General features: G+C 39.1%; 1 pseudogene; it reads right to left on the reverse strand.

The window, feature by feature from the left end:
• Positions 1-4,709: 4,709 nt before the first annotated feature.
• On the reverse strand, positions 4,710-5,306 carry LOC136147994 (large ribosomal subunit protein eL19-like; annotated as a pseudogene).
• Positions 5,307-22,872: the final 17,566 nt, after the last annotated feature.

The raw sequence follows: 22,872 nt of genomic DNA on the forward strand, positions 1-22,872 counted from the left end.
CCAAGAAGAAAATTAGAGTGGGTTGCTCTTTTCTTCTCCAGGCAAATCATCCTGGACAAGGGATCAAAACCACCTCTCCTTTTTCCCCTGCACTGGCAGGCAGATTCTTCACTGCTGAGCCACGAGGGTGGTACCACATATGTGTAAATACATAAATATTTTTTGTCTACTTGACCTGAAAAAGACTCAGAGGGAAAACCTCCTACTTTATTTGCCTGTAACTTCTTCCCTTTTATTTTTTGTACTTTTAATAGTTTTTGCTTCACACATTTTGGAACTATGTAGTCTGAAATGTTAATGTCTATAATCAGTATATCTTTATCGTCAGTCAGTTCAGTCGCTCAGTCGTGTCCAACTCTTTGCGACCCCATGAATCGCAGCACATCAGGCCTCTCTGTTCATCACCAACTCCCGGAATTTACTCAAACTCATGTCCATTGACTTAGTGATGCCATCCAGCCATCTCATCCTTTGTCCTCCCCTTCTCCTCCTGCCCCCAATCCCTCTTAGCATCAGGGTCTCTTCCAATGAGTCAGCTCTTCGCATCAGGTGGCCAAAGTATTGGAGTTACAGCTTCAGCATCAGTCCTTCCAAGGAACACCCAGGACTGATCTCCTTTAGGAGGGACTGGTTGGATCTCCTTGCAGTCCAAGGGACTCTCAAGAGTCTTCTCCAACACCACAGTTCAAAAGCATCAATTCTTCGACACTAGCTTTCTTCACAGTCCAACACTCACACCCATACATGACCACTGGAAAAACCATAGCCTTGACTAGACCGAACTTTGTTGGCAAAGTAATGTCTCTGCTTTTTAATATGCTATCTAGGTTGGTCATAGCTTTCCTTACAAGGAGTAAGCGTCTTTTAATTTCATGGCTGCAATCACCATCTGCAGTGATTTTGGAGCCCAAAAAAACAAAGTCTGACACTGTTTCCACTGTTTTCCATCTATTTCCCATGAGGTGATGGGACCAAATGCCATGATCTTGGTTTTCTGAATGTTGAGCTTTAAGTCAACTTTTTCACTCTCCTCTTTCACTTTCATCAAGAGGCTTTTTAGTTCCTCTTCACTTTCTGCCATAAGGGTGGTATCATCTGCATATCTGAGGTTATTGATATTTCTCCCAGCAATCTTGATTCCAGCTTGTGCTTCATCCAGTCCAGCATTTCCCATGATGTACTCTGCATATAAGTTAAATAAGCAGGGTGACAATATACAGCCTTGACGTACTCCTTTTCCTATTTGGAACCAGTCTGTTCTTCCATGTCCAGGTCTAACTGTTGCTTCCTGACCTGCATACAGGTTTCTCAAGAGACAGGTCAGGTGGTCTGGTATTTCCATCTCTTTCAGAATTTTCCATAGTTTCTTGTGATCCACACAGTCAAAGGCTTTGGCATAGCCAATAAAGCAGAAATAGATGTTTTACTGGAACTCTCTTGCTTTTTTGATGATCCAGCGGATGTTGGCAATTTGATCTCTGGTTCCTCTGCTTTTTCTAAAACCAGCTTGAAAAGCGCGGCGGCTGTGACAGACTGTGCAGAAGCGTGGCCGAGAGGAGCAACCCCACGTCCAAGGAACGGCCGCTGCGTGGGTGCGGGAGGGCCGAGAGGAGATACTCCACGTTCAAGGTCAGGAGGGGTGGCCCTGAGGAGATAGATACCCCTCGTCCGAGGTAAGAGAAACCTATTAAGACGGTAGGTGTTGCGAGAGGGCATCAGAGGGCAGGCACACTGCAACCATAATCACAGAAAACTAGCCAATCTGATCACAGGACCTCAGCCTTGCCTAACTCAATGAAACTAAGCCATGCCGTGTGGGGCCACCCAAGACGGTCAGGTCATGGTGGAGAGGGCTGACAGAATGTGGTCCCCTGGAGAAGGGAATGGCAAACCACTTCAGTATGCTTGCCTTGAGAACCCCATGAACAGTATGGATCTTTATTGTAGATTGGACATTTTCAAATATATGTAATTCTCTTGATGTTTTTAATCCCTTTCCCCTGGATTATTATATGTTCTGTTATTATTATTGCTGCCCTTAATTTCCTTCTGCTTTCAATGACTGGGTAATATTTTCAATATTCATTTTAATTTTCTTTTAGGGTGACATTTCATTTTTATTTCATGACAGCATATAATTGAATTATTGTATAACATTTATCTTAATAAGAATCTATACTCAATCATATTTATTGTAATACTGTATTAGTTAACTTACTTGTGATTTTATTTTTTATTTCCTCAGCAATTTTTATGTTTCTTTTTTATTTTTATCTTCATGTATTATACATGGTTGTTGAACTCACGCTGTTTTTTAATGTTAGGTGTTGTATATCTTCTTTTTAATTCTATTAAAAGAATTTTAAAATATGAACATGTATTTTTCTAATATTATTCAGAAGGAAGCATAACTACTCACTGCCTCATTTTGAAATAAAACTTTATTTTATCCCTAATCATCTCCTTAATATCTCTTTTTTGTTGCTATTTTCTTGGAATGATTCAAGAACTTATCTCGGATTTTATTACTACTTTACACTATTTATCTTTACTTTTATGAACTATTTGACATCTGCAGTATTTTAAATAATATTAGAAACTTTTATACAACAGCTGTAAGTTTCACTGCTCTCATCCCTTATTTCTTTCTACTAAGCACACCCATCCCAATCTTGAGAGCTTTGTTTCCTCAGTTAGCAAATTTTTTCAGGGATTCTTTTTTTTTCTCCAGGGTGACTGTGAGAGTGACATTCTTTCTCATTTCACACATTTCTACAAATATCTGTCAGTTGTCCTCATACATGAAATATAGGTAATCTTCTTCAAAGATTTTTCCCCTCAAAACTTGAGAGATATTTTTCTAAGTAATTATATTAGCCTGATACTAACTAACGTTTTTCTTGCAGAGACAATCATTGTATTGTTTCAGTGGTGTAGGATTTTTCTCTGTATTCTTTACCATCCAGCTCTCAAGTTTGTTCATACACATGTATTTCCCACACATTTTCTGCCTTAGTGGCCCCCTTTAGTGGCCATATTATTCCACACATCAGAAATGTATTCTCCTCATCGAAGCATGACTAGCTTTTAAAACGGTTTAACAGATGCTTCTCCTATTGCTTTAACCTGTACTAAAGCTTCCCTGTGCTTGGATCACAGCTCCGTTAATTTTTAGTTGTGTGACTTTGGCCACATGCTTAAACTCTCTGTGCTGCAATTTCTTCATATGTAAAATAGCATTCTGGAAATGTTTGAAAGATTAAATGAGATGATAGAAGCAAAGAGCCTTATTTAATACCATACGATGAACACAGTGATTATTTTCCTGTAAGGGGCAATTGTATGATAATTGTTATTACTAATGCTATCCATTGTAAAAATAACGTCTAGCTATTAAGTGGCAGAGAATTAAGCAAGTCTTGCAAATGCTTGCTTTGTTTAAATAAAATTTATCTTAGCAACATTACCAAGGTAATATTAATGTGGAAGTTCAGCTAGGTTGAATTAATAGTTAACAGACTTGGTGCTTTGTGATGTAATGGTATTTTGTTTTGTTTTGTTTCAAATAGGAGTCTAATGATTGTGTATAATAATATACAGTGACAACACATTTAAACCAATGTAAACATGTATACAGTGATGTGAAGAGCATGGTATTTCAGCTTAAGAAAGGAGGTAATAGCTGTAAGGATGCCTCATCTTCCTTTTCATGAATCATTAGCAGAGAGGGATGCTTCATGTTTCCACAATAAAGCATAACTTGTCTACATTACTTCTTTTCTGGCAAAATTCCACCAGACAAATCTGTTTGCTATTCCAAAATGATATGGATATTTTCCCAGGACTGATTTCAGAGAAGTGAATTGAGCATATTTTCAGGTTTTAAAGGATCATTTTCTCCAGTTTGTCATGACCAGATTTTAAGGATACTGTTATAAAAGTCTTCAGGGAAAAGAATTCTTCTCTGAGAATCTCAGTTTTAAATTACTTCATCTAAAAGAAATCCCACCACCATATGTTTGCTTGGCCTAGATTTCACTCAATAAGGCTTTCTTCCTCATACATTCTTCACAGAGAAACAAAATTAAGAGTAGTGTAAGTGCCAGCCATTAAACATCTATGGCCTGTGTCAATTTTTAATCAGGTCTTGTCAGCAACATTTAACGGAGTCTTGCACTAAGCTTAAAAATTGTAGCGAGAGCAATGTGACTGGAATTTATGAGTGTAAGGGATTCTTAGTCCCTGCTTTTCTTTCTGTAAAAATATTGTCTTCTTTTTCCCCTGCATAAATTCAAAGTTCATTTCATGTTCACAAATTTAGCTTATTTAAAATGCATATAATGTCCTCATCTTTCTAATTTTAAAATTACCTTTGATAATTTGTTTCCTTGTTACATTCTTGTGAAGGTTAGACATCATTGTGAAAATTGAAAGTATTTAATAAAATAATATGTGTAACATCATAATTTTCAACTCATAATATGCCTTCAACATTGAGTAAATGTGAAAAAAAGGGGACAGAGGGAAAGTATATAAAACTATGGCATTGAACGAATGAATTGATGCAAAATGATTACTTCTACTTAAAAACTAAATGACGATGGGGATTTCTTTTTTTTTTTTTTAGGCAGATAAAGTCTTGCTTTTTATTGAATGAGTGATCTATGCAATTGTTGAGGCCACTGTGTACAGAGAAGAGGGGGAGAACTTTATTTCTTGGTCTCTTCCTCCTTGGACAGTCTTGATGATTTCCTCCTTCTTGGCCTGGAGCCGCTCCTCAGCGCGCTTGCCGGCTTCCTTGGTCTTACACCCGCGGGCCTCAGCCTGGTCCGCCAGAAGCTTCTTGCGAGCCTTGTCTGCCTTCAGCGTGTGGGTATGTTCCATGAGAATCCGCTTGTTTTTGAACACGTTACCCTTCACCTTCAGGTACAGGCTGTGATACATGCGGCGGTCAGTCTTCTTAGATTCACGGTTTCCCCTGAGCAGCCGGCGCAGAACTCTCATCCTCCTCATCCAGGTTACCTTCTCAGGCATTCGAGCACCGGCAGGACCCTTTCGCTTACCTATACCCATATGCCTGGCCTTCCGCCGAGCCAAGGTATTTTTGCGGCATCGAGCCCGGGAAAGGACAGCCACAGGCTTCCGGATGATCAGCCCATCTTTGATCAGCTTCCGGATCTGCTGGCGGGAGTTGGCATTGGCGAGTTCATTAGTCTCACTGGGGTCCAACCAGACCTTCTTTTTGCCACAGCGAAGGACACGGGAGGCAAGCCTCCTCTGAAGCCTGAGCATGCTCATGGCCGCGGCCGCAGCGGCGAAAGGCGATGGGGAATTTTTAAGTGTAAAGATTTTTAACAGTAGAGTTGCCATACATAAACTAATGTAATGTAATAGTTTCAGGTGGTTACTATTAAAATGTTTTTAAAAGAACTTTGAAAACTTAAACACTATCAGCATTAAAAATTTTATTTATGGATGAAGGCGGTCAAGACGGCAGAGCAGGACACAGAGCTCATCTGCTTCCATGAACACATCAAAAACACATCTACATGTGGAGCAATTCTCACTGAAAACTGACTGGAGACCGGATGAAAGAGGTTTCTACAACAAAGACTGTGAAAAATCCAAGGTGAATTGGGTAGGAAGGGAAGGGAAACAAACAGGTCAGGACCTGTACCTCTGGGAGAGGACACAGGAGAGGAGAGGGAATACAGGACTCACAGATTCTACCTAGGGAGTGAATGGTTCCATCCACGTGTTGGGTGCCGCAGCTCTGGGGTCCAGCACCCGGAGGACACGTCCTCTTAGCTGGTTTGAAAACCAGTGGGGCCTATAGAAGGACTGTAATAAAAACCTAGACTCTGTGTGTGAAGAGGATGCACAGACTTATTTATTCCCAAAACATGGCAGAGAAAACAGACTGAAACTGCCCAGGTTTCTAGCTGGTTTCCTGAAACCTACTGAATGAGAGATTATTTGCAAATAATATGCCCAATATCCAAAATATATAAACAGCTCATACAACCCAATATCAAGAAAACAACAGCTTGATTAGAAAATGGGCAGAGGGTTGGAGTAGATTTTTTCTAGAGAAGACACACAGATGGTCAATAAGCCCATTAAAAAAATACTGTATGTCACTAACCATCAGAGAAATGCAAATCAAAACCACAATGAGATGTCACCTTATACCTGTCAGAATGGCTGTCAAAACAAAGCCCACAAATAACAAATGCTGGCAAGGATGTAGGAAAACAGAATCCTAGTAGACTGTTAGTAGAAATATAAATTGGTATAGCCACTGTGGAAGAGAGTATTTGAGATTCGCATCAAAAAATCAAAACTAGAACTACCATACGATCCAGAAATTCCACTCCTGGATGTAAATCCAAAGAAAATAACACAAATTCAAAAAGATACATGCACCCCAATGTTCATAGCAGTATTATTTACAATAGTCAAAATGTGAAAGCAACATAAGTGTCTATGAACAGATTAGTGGATAAAGATGTCATATATACATAGAATGGATTGTTAGTCATAAAAAAAAGAATAAAATTCTATCATTTGCAACTACATGGATGCACCTAGAAGGCATTATGCATAGACAAATAAGTTAGAGAAAGACAAATAGTGTACGTAATCATTCATATGTGGACTCTAAAAAAGAAAAGCTAATGACAAGGATATACTGTACAATGTGGGGAATATAACCAATATTTTATAACTATAAATGGAGTTTCAGTTCAGCTCAGTCTCTCAGTCATGTCTGACTCTTTGTGACCCCATGAACTGTAGCACGCCTGACCTCCCTATCCATCACCAACTCCCGGAGTTTACTCAAACTCATGTCCATTGAGTTGGTGATGCCATCCAACCATCTCATCCTTTGTTGTCCCCTTCTCCTCCCGCCCTCAATCTTTCCCAGCATCAAGGTCTTTTCAAGTGAGTCAGCTCTTCACATCAGGTGGCCAAAGTATTAGAGTTTCAGCTTCCACATCAGTCCTTCCAATGAACATTCAAAACTGATTTCCTTTAGGATGCATTCGTTGGATCTCCTTGCAGTCCAAGGGATTCTCAAGAGTCTTCTTCAACACAACAGTTCAAAAGCATCAATTCTTTAGCGCTCAGCTTTCTTTATAGTCCAACTCTCACTTTTAAAAATTGCAGATCACTGTATCATACCTGTAACTTATATAATGGATTTCCCAGGTGGCTCAGTGGTGAAGAATCTGCCTGCAATGCAGGAGACCTGGGTTCAATCCCTGGGTCAGGAAGACCCCCTGAAGAAGGAAATGGCAACCCACTCCAGGATTCTTGCCTGGGAAATCCCATGGACAGACAAGCCTGGTGGGCTGCCATCCATGGGATGGCAAAAGAATTAGACACTACTTAATAACTAAACAACAACTTATATAATATTGTTCAGTATCTATACTCCAACAAAAGAAAAATTAAAATGGAGCTTAGATTTTTTTAAATAAAATGAATGAATATAGCAAAACAGAAACAAACTTACAGGTATAGAGAACAGACTGGTGATTACTATCTGTGGAAGGGGTAGAGAGAGGCAGAACAGGGGTAGGGAGTTGAGAGATACAAACTACTCTGTATAAAATGGATAGGCAGGAAGGTGAGGGAGGAGACATAATATAATTATGACTGATTTTCACTGATGTATAGCAGAAACCACCACAGCATTGTAAAGCAATTATGCTCTAATAAAACATTAAAAAATAAAATAAAATTTTAAAAATGGATATGATACAGCACAGGAAATATAGCCAATATTCTACAATAATTTTAAATGGAGTAAATCTGGAAAAATACTTACAACTAAAACTATAATATTGTAAATCAACTATACTTAAAACAAAATTTGAAAAAAATGTAATAATTAAATATACTTTTTGGAGAAAATGCATACCCATAAAAGAAAAAAAAAAGAAAATTATATTTATGATAGTCTAATACAGTTACTACTGGACTGTAGTATAAATACTTCTATGTGTTTGTACAGAAGTTTTAAAATGAGAGGCTATATAGCTTGTCATGGCCATAATGATTGTCACATTAAATTTTATTATTTATCCTAAGTCAAATACTCATTGACAGAGTTAGAACTAGAACTCGGGTCTTTTCTCTACTGATTCAAAGCCCTCCTCTATGACCCTGTCAGATCCTACCAACAAAAGATCTTATCAGTGTCTCCAGGGGATGTTAAGCTCCCCGCATAATTCTATGGCATGTTCTACGCTCACTCTTCTGATGTTGAAATTCAAGCATATAAGGTTTCAAGTCAAAGAACACTGATTGTTCCCAATCAACACAGAAAAATGTTCAGGAGGAAATAAATTGAAACTGCAGTAATGAATCGTATTTTAGAACTTTATATTTCAGTGTGATAGTTAAACTAAAAATTATTAAGTACCTTTGCACCAGTCTACTTTAAGTGTTTTGCATCAGTGCACGCTGTACTGTTCACGTTGTTGCTATTCACTTGCCCAGTCATGTCCGACTCTTTGTGACCCCATGGACTGCAGCACGCCAAGCCTCCCTGTCCCTCACCATCTCCCCAAGTCTGCCCAGGTTCACATCCATTACTGTTCATAGCTAACTATAAAACAAATACTCTTATGACCCCATTTTACAGATATGAAAACTGGAACAAACATGATGTGCTAAGTAGCTGAGCTAGTGTTTGAATGCAAGCAAGTCTACACCAGAGTACACATTCAGTCACTCCTAGAAATCTTAACATGTAGTCCACAATGGTGAATCAATGTATCAAATCAATGTTGGAGTGGGGAGCATCATCATACCAAATAATCTCTGAATCTTTCTTCCTCTCTGGAGTACAATTATGGTCTCTGGCACCTCTTAATGGCGAGGACTTTCTAGGACTTCTCAATTTTCCTTACACCATCCCAGGCCATTAGTATGGGGAACATTTGCTCTCCTGGTGGTTCCGTGTTGGAGTGTCTGCCTGTCAATGCAGGAGACAGGTGTTCGGTCCCTGATCTGGGAGGATTCCACATGCCATGGAGCAACTAAGCCTGTGCACCACAATTATTGCGACTGCGCTCTGGAGCCCATGAGCCACAACTACTGAGCCCATGAGCAGCAACTACTGAAGCCTGTGTGCCCTAGAACCTGGGCTCCACAATAAGAGAAGCCACTGCAATGAGAAGCCCGCGCACCGCAACTAGAGAGTAGCTGACACAGCAACAGAGACCCAACACAGCAAAAATAAAAAAATAAATCTCTCAAAAAAATATGGAGAACTTTTCAACACAGAATCATCAACTAGAGAATTTTGGCTAACAATGACTATGTGCCATCTGGACAGAACAACTAATCAGCTGCTAAGAGTCAAGATCCTTCTGATTTTAAGCTCCCCTTTTATTATTAATAAGGTCAACAGCAGCTTCCCTGGGATATTCTTTTACATGCTTATAAAGACCTCCATGCTTTTACAATTTTCTACTTCATTTTCCCCAGAATAATTTGCTCTTATAACATCAAAAAGTCAATAATTAGAAGCTGCCATACCTTGATACATTGGCATATCCTACAGACATTCTGAAGTTGTGCAAATGACCCTGGTGCATTTTGGAGTATTTTAAGAAAGTCTCCTGGATAATTTTACAAAACATTCCTGGATTCTTTGAACTCTCTTAACTCAAGAGTCATGTTTCATGTACACTATTCAAAGCTGAGGATTAAACACAGAGCAAAAAAACGTGATATTTTGTTAAAGAGAACCTGAAATATACGGTGCTATTTTTACTTTTAAAGAAACCAGGGATCAAAAGCTTACCTTTCAACTGGCTTAATTACTGCTAAATCCACCTAAAAGACAAATGTAGGGAGCAAGATTTATTTAATGGTCCATACACATACTATACTAATGCCAAAATAGCAATAATTTGCTAGAGATTTTCTTTTGGCCTCTGTTCTAAACATTCTTAGTTGAAAAGAATCTTCCCATGCTCTTTAACAAGAATTGAGCAGAAAGAAGCCAATTTTTGCCTGCTATCCTCAAAGGAATTCTTTGTAATTGCATTTTTAAATTAACTACTAATGAAATGTGAAAATGAAAGCAGAGCCTTGGAAACAGAAGAAAAATAAAAACTGGGAGGATTTGCCTAAAGGAATAGAGAAAATATGAAAAGTAAGTGCACTCCTGAGAATTATATGAATAAAATATTACACAGTACAATATGAAACAAGTTTATGACAAAACTGAGTAATATCCAGTGGAATTTGGACCACCACAAAGAAAGAAATGTATTTTTTACAAAAAAATTTTTTTACACTTTCATTGTTCCTTCATTTATAAAGCAACAAAAATAAATCATCATAAGCATTGCATAGTGATTCAAAATGACCTGGGGAGCTGTTGAGCTTGTGTAAGATCTAGGACAACAGACAATTGTTAAGGAAGAGCCACTGAGAGAGTTACAGGGAAAGACAGCAAATAAGGTGTATGAAAATGGCTCAAAGACAACACGGCAATTTACAGCAAATTACAACTCCCAAAAGTCAAGTATGGAAAAATTAGATGACTTCTGAGGGACTTTTCAGAACATTTCTCCAAAACCTTTAAGTTTAAAGAAATTATTTAATAAGGAAGTTGTCAGTGTCTACATTTAGTCTAAAAAACTCTTTTATGATATCAACTCTAAAATTCTATTGTACACTGAAAAATTCCCTCTTCCACTACTTAACTGATTATGCTTTTTGTTCAGTATGCTTTACAATAGAACCCTAACAATTATCATTCTTTTCAGACTCTTGGAAAAAAAAATTCAGTAGTAATATATTAATGAAAAATATCATATCTAGTTTAAAACAATTCTTATACAAAGATTGGTTTTCTCAATATTTCTGAAAAACTAAAGTAGTGTACATCATCGTGAGTAAAGACTGGTTTTTGAGAACCAATTTAAAAAATTTTATAACACCCTCTCTAAATAAAAGAAACAAATATTTATTGATTCAAGTATAAAAAAATAGAGTTTGTCTTTTCTACCAGTATGACACTGTCAGTTTTTTCAGTTAAGGGCTCAGTTGCATTTGACTCTTTGCACACCAGGCTTCGCTGTCCATCACCAACTCCTGGCACTTGCTCAAACTCATGTCCACTGAGTCGGTGATGCCATCCAACAATCTCATCCTCTGTCGTCCCTTCTCCACCTGCCTTCAATCTTTCCCAGCATCGGGGTCTTTACCAATGAGTCAGCTCTTCATATCAGGTGGCCAAGTATTGCAGCTTCTGCTTCAGTGGTCCCTCCAATGAATATTCAGGACTGATCTCCTTTAGGATGGACTGGTTTGATCTCCTTGCAGTCCAAGGGACTCTCAAGAGTCTTCTCCAACACCACAGTTCAAAAGCATCAATTCTTTGGTGCTCAGCTTTCTTCACGGTTCAACTGTCATATCCACACATGACTACTGGAAAAACCATTGCTTTGACTAGATGGATGTTTGTCAGCAAAATAGTGTCTCTGCTTTTAATATATTGAGGTTTGACAGAAAACAGCAAAATTCTGTAAACCAATCATCCTTCAATGAAAAATAAATTAATTTTTAAAAATTACCTCAAAAAAATGTTGAAAAAAAAAACATTGCTGTGTAGGTTGGTCATAGCTTTTCTTCCAAAGGGCAAGCGTCTTTTAATTTCATGACTGCAGTCACCATCTGCAGTGCTTTTGGAGCCCAAGAAATTAAAGTTTGTCACTGTTTTCGTTGCTTCCCTATCTATTTGCCATGAAGTGATGAAATTGGATACCATGATTTTAGTCTTTTGAATGTTGAGTTTTAAGCCAGTTTTTTCATTCTCCTCTTTCACATTCATCAATAGGCTCTTTAGTTCTTCTTCACTTTCTGCCATAAGTGTGGTGTCATCTGCATATCTGAGGTTATTGATATTTCAGAAAAAGGAGTACGTCAAGGCTGTATATTGTCACCCTGCTTATTTAACTTATATGCAGAGTACATCATGAGAAACGTTGGGCTGGAAGAAGCATAAACTGGAATCAAGATTGCTGAAAGAAATATCAATAACCTCAGATATGCAGATGACCCCACCCATATGGCAGAAAGTGAAGAGGAACTAAAAAGCCTCTTGATGAAGGTAAAAGAGGAGAGTGAAAAAGTTGGCTTTAAAGCTCAACATTCAGAAAACTAAGATCGTGGCATCTGGTCCCATCACCTCATGGGAAATAGATGGGGAGACAGTGGAAACAGTGTCAAACTTTATTTTTTGGGGCTCTAAAATCACTGCAGATGGTGATTGCAGCCATGAAATTAAAAGATGCTTACTCCTTGGAAGGAAAGTTATGACCAACCTAGGCAGCATATTAAAAAGCAGAGACATTACTTTGCCAACAAAGGTCTGTCTAGTCAAGGCTATGGTTTTTCCAGTGGTCATGTATGGATGTGAGAGTTGGACTGTGAGGAAAGCTGAGTGTCTAAAAATTGATGCTTTTAAACTATGGTGTTGGAGAAGACTCTTGAGAGTCCCTTGGACTGCAAGGAGATCCAAGCAGTCCATCGTGAAGGAGATCAGTACTGGGTGTTCATTGGAAGGACTCATGTTGAAGCTGAAACTCTAGTACTTTGGCCACCTCATGCAAAGAGCTGACTCATTTGAAAAGACCCTGATGCTGGGAGGGATTGGGGGCAGGAGGAGAAGGGAACAACAGAGGATGAGTGGCTGGATGGCACCACTGACTTGATGGACATGGGTTTGAGTAAACTCCAGGAGTTGGTGATGGACAGGGAGGCCTGGCGTGCTGAGGTCGCAGAGTCGGACACGACTGAGCGACTGAACTGAACTGATGAACATTCTTTGGCATTGCCTTTCTTTGGGATTGGAATAAAAACTGATGTTTTCCAGTCCTGTGGCCACACCTGATTTTTTCCAAATTTTCTGGCATATTGAGTGCAGTACTTTCACAGCATCGTCTTTTAGGATTTGAAATAGCTCACCTGGAATACCATCACCTCCACTAGTTTTGTTCATAGTGATGCTTCCTAAGGCCTACTTAACCTCACACTTCAGAATGTCTGGCTCTAGGAGAGTGATCACACCATCATGGTTATCTGGGTCATGAAGATCTTTTTGTATAGTTCTTCTGTGTATTCTTGCCACCTCTTCTTATTATCTTCTGCTTCTGTTAGGTCATACCGTTTCTTTTATTGTGCCCATCTTTGCATGAAATATTCTCTTGGTATCTCTAATTTTCATGAAGAGATCTCTAATCTTTCCCATTCTACTATTTTCCTCTTTTTATTTTCACTGATCATTTAGGAAGGCTTTCTTATTTCTCCTTGTTATTCTTTGCAATTCTGCATTCAGATGGATATATCTTTCCTTTTCTCCTTTGCCTCTTGCTTCTCTTCTTTTCTCAGCTATTTGTAAGAGCTCCTTGGACAATCATTTTGCCTTTTTACATTTCTTTTCCTTGTAGATGGTTTTTTTTTTTTTTTTATCATAGCCTGCTGTACAACGTCACGAAACTCCATCCATAGTTCTTGAGGCACTCTATCAGGTTTAATGCCTTGAATCTATTTATCACTTCCACTGTACAATCATACGGGATTTGATTTAGGTCATAACTGAATGGTCTAGTAGTTCTCCCTACTTTCTTTAAGTCTGAATTTTGCAATAGAGAATTCTTCCTGATCTGAGCCACAGTTAGCTCCTGGTCTTGTTTTTGTTGACTGTATAGAGCTTCTCCATCTTTGACTTCAAAGAATATAATCAATCTGATTTTGGTATTCACCATCTAGTGATGTCCATGTGTAGAGTCATCTTATGTTATTGGAAGAGGGTATTTGCTATAACCAGTGCATGATACTGCATGATTCATTTAACCCAATTTCTTATCTGTAAATAAGAAGTGGTCATATCTATTTTACTTGTTCATGAGAACTAAGTGTGGGAGCCTGTGTAAAATGCTTCACACAAAAAGAAATTTTTAAAATTTTAAAAAAATTCTTCACACACATTAAGATTTAGTAAGATTTTGTCTCCTGTCTTATTCTGAGTAAAGAATGCATTCTTCCTAAGTACTCTTTATCAACCATGGAGATTATAGGAAGAGGTTTTAAATTAAAGATAATAAAAAGGGTAAAAATTCAATAAATAATAAATAAGTGATCTCAGTGCTATATTAAAGTCATATTCGTGCTGAATATGGTGTAAAAGTATATGTTTCAAATTTAGGAATTAATGATTCTAATTTATGTGATTGTGTAGTTAGAAAAAACATACAATCTGAGTTTTACATTGCTACATACTGGTCTTTACTGCTAACTTTGAACTACAGTCAATGTTAATAATCAGAAAATGGTTTAGTAGTTTCCTCTGATGAAGTATTTAAAAGAAATGGTAAAATAATTTAAATTAATTAACCATCTACTCCAATAAATTTCCTCTCATAAACACCTATTTTCTAGAAGACTGTAGACCAAGATGGCCAAGAGACCAAAAGATCCCCCCCCAACTCCAACATCACATGAAGATCAACAAAAAACCTTACCAACACAGTAGAACAAAAACCTGAGAAAAACCACACAGAAAGAGAAGATAGCTTCATTTCTAGCTGCATCATCCCATCTTCCAAACTGCTCAGAGCCAAGAGAGATATCCCCAGCTAGAAAGAGTTGTTCTTCCTTGAAAAGGGAGAACAAGTCAGATAATTCATCAGCTTCCCCAGTCTTCCAGGGCAGGAAGGTCCCACTTGGATATTACCTCATCCAGACCAGCAAAGCCAACACACACAGGAATCATAGAAACAAGGAAGAAAAGCAGAGAGTACCTGGAAAAGTCACACAGCAAAACAGTCACACTACCCATTAACAGGGAACTGCTTGAACAGATAAACCCTGCAGTTTTCACCACTGAAGCAGCAAGCAAAGGCTAGCAAAGCTGCCAGGGACCTTCTGCAGATTCACTAGCTTTCACCCCACAGGTAGTCATGTTTGATTATAGCAGCTGCTGGAGCCCGTCTCTGCTACCCACTCCCACTTGGGAGCACAAGGCACCTGCATGAGATCAATGTCAGATGAGACACTAAAGAAGAAATGATCAGTAAACTTTAAGACATAGCAATAGAAACTATCCAAGATGAAATGGAGAGAGAAAAAGACTGAAAAAATAAAGAAAAGAATAATGACCTGCTGGCCAACTTCAAGTGACCTATCAGTATCAGTTCAGTCGCTCAGTCGTGTCCGACTCTTTGAGACCCCATGGACTACAACACGCCAGGCCTCCCTGTCCATCACCAATTCCTGGAGCTTGCTCAGACTCATATCCATTGAGTCGGTAATGCCATCCAATCATCTCATCCTCTGCTGTCCCCTTTTCCTCCCGTCTTCAATCTTTCTCAGCATCAGGGTCTTTTTCCAATGAGCCAGTTCTTCACATCAGGTGGCCAAAATGACCTAACGTACACGTAATTCAAGTCCCCAAAAGAAAGTGGTAGGGTGGAAATAGGAAAAAAAGTAATGGCCAAATTACTTTTTGAAATTAAATGAAAGCATAAACCACAGCTCTTAAGAAGTCAAATAAATCTCAAGTACCAAATGTGAAGAAAATTATACAAAGGCATATCAAAATCAAATTGCTTAAAAATACATGTAAAGATAAATCTTAAAAGCAGCCAGAGGGCGGAAAAAACCACATCATTTACAGAGAAACAAATAATTGAAATTTCATGTCAGATTACGGCAAGGCAGAAATAGGAAAGCAATGTCTTCCACATACTGAAAGAAAAAGAAAATATCAACCAAAATTCTATATTTGGTAAAAATAATTTCCAAAAAATATAAAGTAAAAACATTCCCAGATGTACAAAAGCTTAGTGGTGGACTTGAACCATAAAATGACATATAATTTACACAATAAATAATGCATTGTATATATTTTATAACTTAATTTTAATATATATTGAAATTTATATCTATATAAAGTCCTTCAGGCATCAAGAAAATGATAGGCAGATGGAGGTTTGACTGCTGAGGAATGTATAACAGAAGAAATGGTAAAAATTGAGTAAAATATAAAAGGCTTTTAAATTTATTTTTATTGCCTTTTAAAAAATAATTAAAAATTTTAAAGGAAAGTTATATTTAGTGGTTTAGAACCATATGGAGAAGGAAAATATACAGTATTAAAAAATGGCAAAAAGTTGGGTTTGATTTTCTAGTCTCTTGAATAACCTGATTTACCTTCTGAATTTTTGAAGGTACCTTCTGAATTTACCTTCTCTGCCATATTTGCCCCATTCTTCAGTTCAAAAATATATGAATATATACATTCATACAAAATTATTTTTACATATATTTTATTTTATTGAAAATCTAGGTGTGAGTGGATTTTGAGATGTGTAATCCAACAGGACAGTCACAAACAACAACAAAAAAGTACTTTGCTTTTCTTTTATAGTTTTATTGAGGTGTAACTGCCACACAAAAACTGCACATATATAAAGTGTACAGTTTTGTGAGTTTTGATATGTGTGTATGCCCACAAAAGCATCCTAACAATAAAGATAAGTAACACATTCAGAGAATGAATCAAGTTTATGTAGGAGTCCAGAAGGCATCCATAGAAACTAATCTGAAAATGAGCAGAAAATGGAAGGGAGAATTAAAAACCCTTAAATTTTCCCAGGTATTAAGGGGACTTTGGCCCCCAACTGACCAATAGATTATTTGAAATAGACTTTAATTGTTTCCTGTGTTTTTTCCTTTCAATAACTAGCAGAATTTTCCTCCAGCTGTCAAATATTGTGAAGGGTCTGAGAGTTTACACTGTTTAGAAGCTAAACGTTTCATGAATGCTCGGCCAAAGACACAAGCCTCCTGGGTCAGTGACAAAGATTTGGTTACTCAAGACACTGCAAGCAGCGTGAGCATTAGCATATTTTATAGCAGTTTCTAGAGTCCCAGTTTCCAGAGGGCCACACAAAGGCTGAATAACAACTGCACGCATGGTGGGTTACAATACAGGAAAGAAACCTGACCTAAGGGAATTCAAATCTTTTGTTATGAACAGTAAATAAGCCTGCCTTCTGTGTCAGAGGGAGATATTATCTGTCTTGAAAGGCTATTCCTATACAAACGTCCATGTAAAGACGGTGAGCAAAAATGGCAGTCAGTGCCTCTGCTCACAAGATCTTCAGAAACATGAGACAACCATATTATTTCCCAACAATAACCACTCGTCATTTCTAGATCATCGTGACATCTGGTGAAATGTTTCATGAGTGAGCCATTCGATCACCCACTCTGATTAATCTGACCACAGAGACTGGAACCAGATCCATTTAATTTGTTCCATACAACATCTCATTAGAGCTCCTGTTGCAGGATGAGAGAAACTGTTGGTACTGACCTCAACCAGGCTCCTTGGGTCCTGCAACCAAACAGCTTAACAAATGCCACAGATTTTTAGGGTCTATCTTACAAAGTGTATGCGTCAGTTGGGCTGCCAAAACAAAGTACAGGCATAACTCTGAGATATTGTAGGTTCAGTTCCAGACCACCACAATAAAGCAAATGTTGCAATAAAGTGAGTCACAGGAATCTTTTGGTTTCCCAGTGCTTATAAAAGTTGTGTTCTATGCTGCAGTCTTTTAAGCTTGTGATAGCAGTATGTCTAAAAGAAATGTACATACCTTAATTTTAAAATGCCCTGTTGGTAAAACTAGACCTAGGGCTTCCTTGGTAGCTCAGCTGGTAAAGAATCTGCCTGCAATGCAGGAGACCCCAGTTCAATTTTGGGGTTGGGAGGATCCGCTGGAGAAAGGATAGGCTACCCACTCCAGTATTCTTGGGCTTCCCTGGTGGCTCAGCTGATAAAGAATCCGCCTGCAATGCAGGAGACCTGGGTTCTATCCCTAGGTTTAGAAGATCCCCTGGAGAAAGGAACGGTTACCCATTCCAGTATTCTGGTCTGGAGAATCCCATAGACTATTCCATGGAGTCGCAAAGAGTCAGACATGACTGAGCGACTTTCACTTGACTGGTAAAAAATGCTAAAGCAATTATAACAGTAACATCAAAGATCACTGATCAATCACAGATCACCATAACAAATATACTAATAATGAAAAAGTTGAACTATTGTGAAAATTATCAAAATGTCACACAGAGACATGAAGTGAGAAAATGCTACTGGGAAAATGGTGTTGACAGATTTGGTCAATATGGGTTGCCACAAACTTTCCATCTGTAAAAAACATGTCTGCAAAGTGCAATACAATGAAGTATGTCTTTTTACCACAGACCTCATGGCTTAAACAACAGAAATTTATTTTCTCACATTTCCAGAGGCTAGATGTCCAAGATCCAGGTGTCAGTAGGTTTGGTTTCTTCTGAGGCTTCTCTACTAGGCTGCCAGATGGCCAACTTTTCACATGACCTTTCCTCTCTGTATTTTCATCCCTGGTGTCTGTCCCTCTTCTTAAAAAGACACCAGTAATATTAGATTAGAGCCCCACCTCATTTTAACTCAAATCAGCTCTTTAAAATTTTATTTCCAAATACAGTCACATCCTGCAGCACTGGGGGTTAGGAACTAGGTTGGGGGAGGTGGTGGGAACACAATTCAGCCCATGACAGAAAATAAGGTAGATTTCCCCTTAATTTTAGATATTGATCTTTCCACTTGTTCAGAGGCTTTAATCCAGACACAGCAGGATGATTAGTGAGTGACCTACTAGTGGTCATTAGTAATAGTGACCACAGACTCTGTGCTGGTGCATAAGGACAATTTTATCATCTATAGCAATTCTGGTCAATGAGGTGACACTGATACAAATGCCTTCCAGGGCTTCGGCTAAAGTCAGGGACAAATTTCTCCACATTTCTTTTTCTTTTTCCCCCCAGCATTATTGAGATATAATTGACATATAATACTGTGTAGGTTTAAGGTACACAACTGATTGATTTGATACACTTACAAATTATAAAATGACTGCCATCATAGTGTTAGCTAACGTGTTCATCATGTCACATAATTACCATTTCTTTTTGTGATGAGAACTTTAAAGATTTACTGTCTAACAACTTTTATATATATAATACATTATTGCTAAGTATAACCACCATGCCATACATGAGCTCCCCAGAAATTATTCATCTTATAATTGGAAGTTTTTACTCTTTGACCCCATTTCCCCCACACCTCAGGCTCTGGTAACCACCATTCTACTCTCTGCTCTAAAGACAAGAAATAACAAGTGTTCACAAGGATATGGAGGAAAGGGAATTCTTAAGCACTATCGGTCAGAATGTAAAATGGTACAGTCACCATGGACAACAGTATGGAAGTTCCTTGGAAAATTAAAACTAAAGCTACCATGGGATCCAGCAATTCATCCATGGGTATATATACAAAGAAAATGAATTTGAAGAGATATCTGTACTTCTATGTTTACTGTAGCATTATTCACAACAGGCAAGATATGGAACAACATAAGTGTTCATCAATGGATGAACGGGTAAAAGAAAATTTAGAGATGAGATAGAAGGAAATCCTGCCATTTGTGGCAACGTGGGTGGGCCTGGATCTTGAGGGCATTATGCTAAGTGAAGTGAGACAGAAGGAGAAAGGCAGATACTATCTGATCAGTGATGTGTGCACTCTCAGTACTTTTTCTAACTGGATGACTCACATCACAAGGACAACTGCCAACAGGGGACATGTAGACAATGAGGCAGTTCTCTCTGCAGGAAGCTCCGCAGAGAAAGTGACAGGAGAGACCACCACAGCCACCAGAGGACCACCTGATCTACTGGTGCTTCTTTAAACACTAGAAGGCCTCAGAAGATAACCTCAAAGGTAAGAGTAGCTGTATTTTCAGGAAGGAGGCAAATTAACGCCTGACTTGCACCCCAGAAGGTCAGTTCTAGATACACATGATGCCCTGGAAAGGAAATGCTGTTTACAGTTATTGGCCCTATATTAGTTTGCGAAGCACAGATGGACAGTGCCAAGGTGGCCTCATATCTAGCTGATAGACCTTAGGATTCACAGTTCAGTTCCATAACCAAGTCCAGACATTTATTTTGTAGTTGTTGTGTAAAGGCAGCCAATCAGTCGTTTTACCCTTTTCCCCAAGGTGAGGGAATATGTGTGCCTCATAGAACTGACAGAGCAACAGTACAGGAGTGGGGCCTGGGCAGACACTCACGGGTGGTGATAGGCATTCTGCATGGAAGGTACAACACTGGACCATCCCCTGTGTTTCTAACAAGCTTCTCAGTAAGATTCAGTTCAGTTCAGTTCAGGTGCTCAGTCGTGTCTGACTCTTTGCAACCCCAGCACGCCAGGCCTCCCTGTCCATCACCAACTCCCGGAGTTTACTCAAACCCATGTCCATCGAGTCGGTGATGCCACCCAGCCATCTCATCCTCTGTCGTTCCCCTCTCCTCCCACCCCCAACCCCTCCCAGTATCAGGGTCTTTTCCAATGAGTCAACTCTTCGCATGAGGTGGCCAAAGTATTGGAGTTTCAGCTTCAGCATCAGTCCTTCCAATGAACACCCAGGACTGATCTCCTTTAGGATCTCCTTGCAGTCCAAGGGACTCTCAAGACTCTTTAAGAGGAGTTAATCTCAAGGTCAAATTATACTGAGAGCTGTCTGGCAGAGGATGGCAGATCCACAAACAAGTTAAATATTATTTCAACCATTTAGGAGAACAATACCAGGTCATTTCTCCTTTGTGAGAAAGGCTCCAGGGATGATTCTAAAAGAAATATGATTATTAGTGTCTAGCCTCTCCTGCATCATGTAGAGTCTGAGAACTTCCATTTCCAGATGCCAAAATTACTCTTCTGCCTCTACTGCCACAAAATCAATGTGTTTCAATCCAGTAGTTCTAAGTTTACCTTCTCCCGATCATGCCTAGACTTTTCATCTATAAGAGTTAGGCCAAAGAGGGACAAGAACACTTCTAAAGAATTTACAGAGACCCATTATGTCCCTGCTTTGGCCCTCATGAGACTGTGGAGGAGAACTCGGCCAGGAGGTATACTCAACCGAGTGGTCATTCCCATTATGACCAAGGACCATGTCAGTTCCACAAGAGAATGTAGATGGCTGAACCAGCATTAGGTTTGAACATCCTAGCCCCTCTTTTGGCTAAGCTATACCTGGAAAATGTACAAATCAGACCAACCTGGGGTTGCAATTAAGGTAAAGAAAGGAGCATCATGTCCAGAAAAGGCCAGGATGGAATCCCAAGTTTTCAAGATAGGCTTTAGAACCACCACCCTCTCCTGGATCATATCTCAGCCTGAGTTTCCTAAGGCTGCCATAGCTAATGATCACAAACTTGGTGGTGGAAAACAGCAAAAACTTATTCTCAGTTCTGGAGAGTAACTGTCTAAAATCAAGGTATCAGCAAGGTATGCTCCCTCTGAAAAGTCTAGGAAAGAATCCTTCCTTGCCTCTTCTTACTTCTGTTGGCTCCTGGTATTACTTGGCTAATGATAGCACAACTGCAATTTCTGCATCCAACTTCACCTGGCCCTCCTCAGTGTGAAGCTCACTATGTTCTCAGTGTCCAGATCTTCCAATAAAAACACCAGTCATTGAATTTAGTACCCACTCTAAATACAGGATGATTTTATCTTAAGATTCAAAATTATATGTGCAAAGACCCATTTTTTCCTAGTAAGTTCACATCCTAAGATTCCAATAGACTTGACTGTTTAGGAAACACAATTCAACTGTTTAGGAAACACAATTCAAACACATGTCCCCTAGAGGAGGGCATGGCAACCCACTCCAGTATTCTTGCCTGGAGAATCCCATCCCATAGAGGAGCCTGGTGGGCTGCAGTCCATGGGGTCACAAAGAGTCGGACACAACTGAAGCAACTCAGCATGCCCAGGAAACATGCAAGAAGAAATAACACCTTTCTAGTGACAGCCACAATCAGTGACAAAACAGTTACAGATGGACCAGTGTGGACCCAGAGGAGGTAAGAGGTAAAAAAAATCAGAATAGTTTTCCAGCCAGTGTTTCGAGAATATAAGAGGTAAAAGGCATCACAGGCAGCTCAGTGGTAAATAACCCGCCTGCCAGTGCAAGAGATGAGGGTTCAACCCCTGGGTCGGGAAGACCCCCTGGAGAAGGAAATAGCAAGCCACTCCAGCATCCTTGCCTGGGAAATTCCATGGACAGGGAGCCTGGCTGGCTACCGTTCACGGGGTTGCAGAGTCAGACACAACTTAGGGCCTAAAACACACATACAAAAAAGGTAAAAATCAGAATAGGTTTTGAACCAGTATTTGAAGAAGTAAATTAAATAATACCATTCTAGCTAGGCACACACATTTAGGGGAACCTCTATTAATTGAGGGCCATATTGAGTCAGCAACTTTATTTCAAGAGTCTTTGTAAGGATGAGGTTTCTCCTGTGGGGGTAATTATCACTTTATAATAAAAAGCTGCAAGGCCACTGGGGCCAGTTCGGTCATGCTCTTGGCTACCCCATTTTCACTTGACAAAGGGGTGCATTGGGCCCTTCCCACACTGTAAATTAGAGTCTGATTTCTTCAACCCAAAATGAGACTATCAGACCAGAGAGTGACAAGGACTTCTATAAGACCACTGGAGCAAGCTGACTGTTGCATTTTGAAAGGTTGCCTGGTAGCTGTGTCATGGAGATGACATATATAAAACCCAAAGGATGCCTCTGAAGGAAGGCTGGCTCCCACTGCCAGAGGCAAAGCATCAAAATAATCAGTCACAGAAACATTTAGCTCAAAAGAATCACTAGGTTATAGAGCCCCGAAGTTATTATTAGCATTTCTCCACACACAGCTGCTGCTGATTGGCATAT

The sequence above is a fragment of the Muntiacus reevesi genome, chromosome 16 (assembly GCF_963930625.1).
Source record: "Muntiacus reevesi chromosome 16, mMunRee1.1, whole genome shotgun sequence".
Taxonomy (NCBI): Eukaryota; Metazoa; Chordata; class Mammalia; order Artiodactyla; family Cervidae; genus Muntiacus; species Muntiacus reevesi.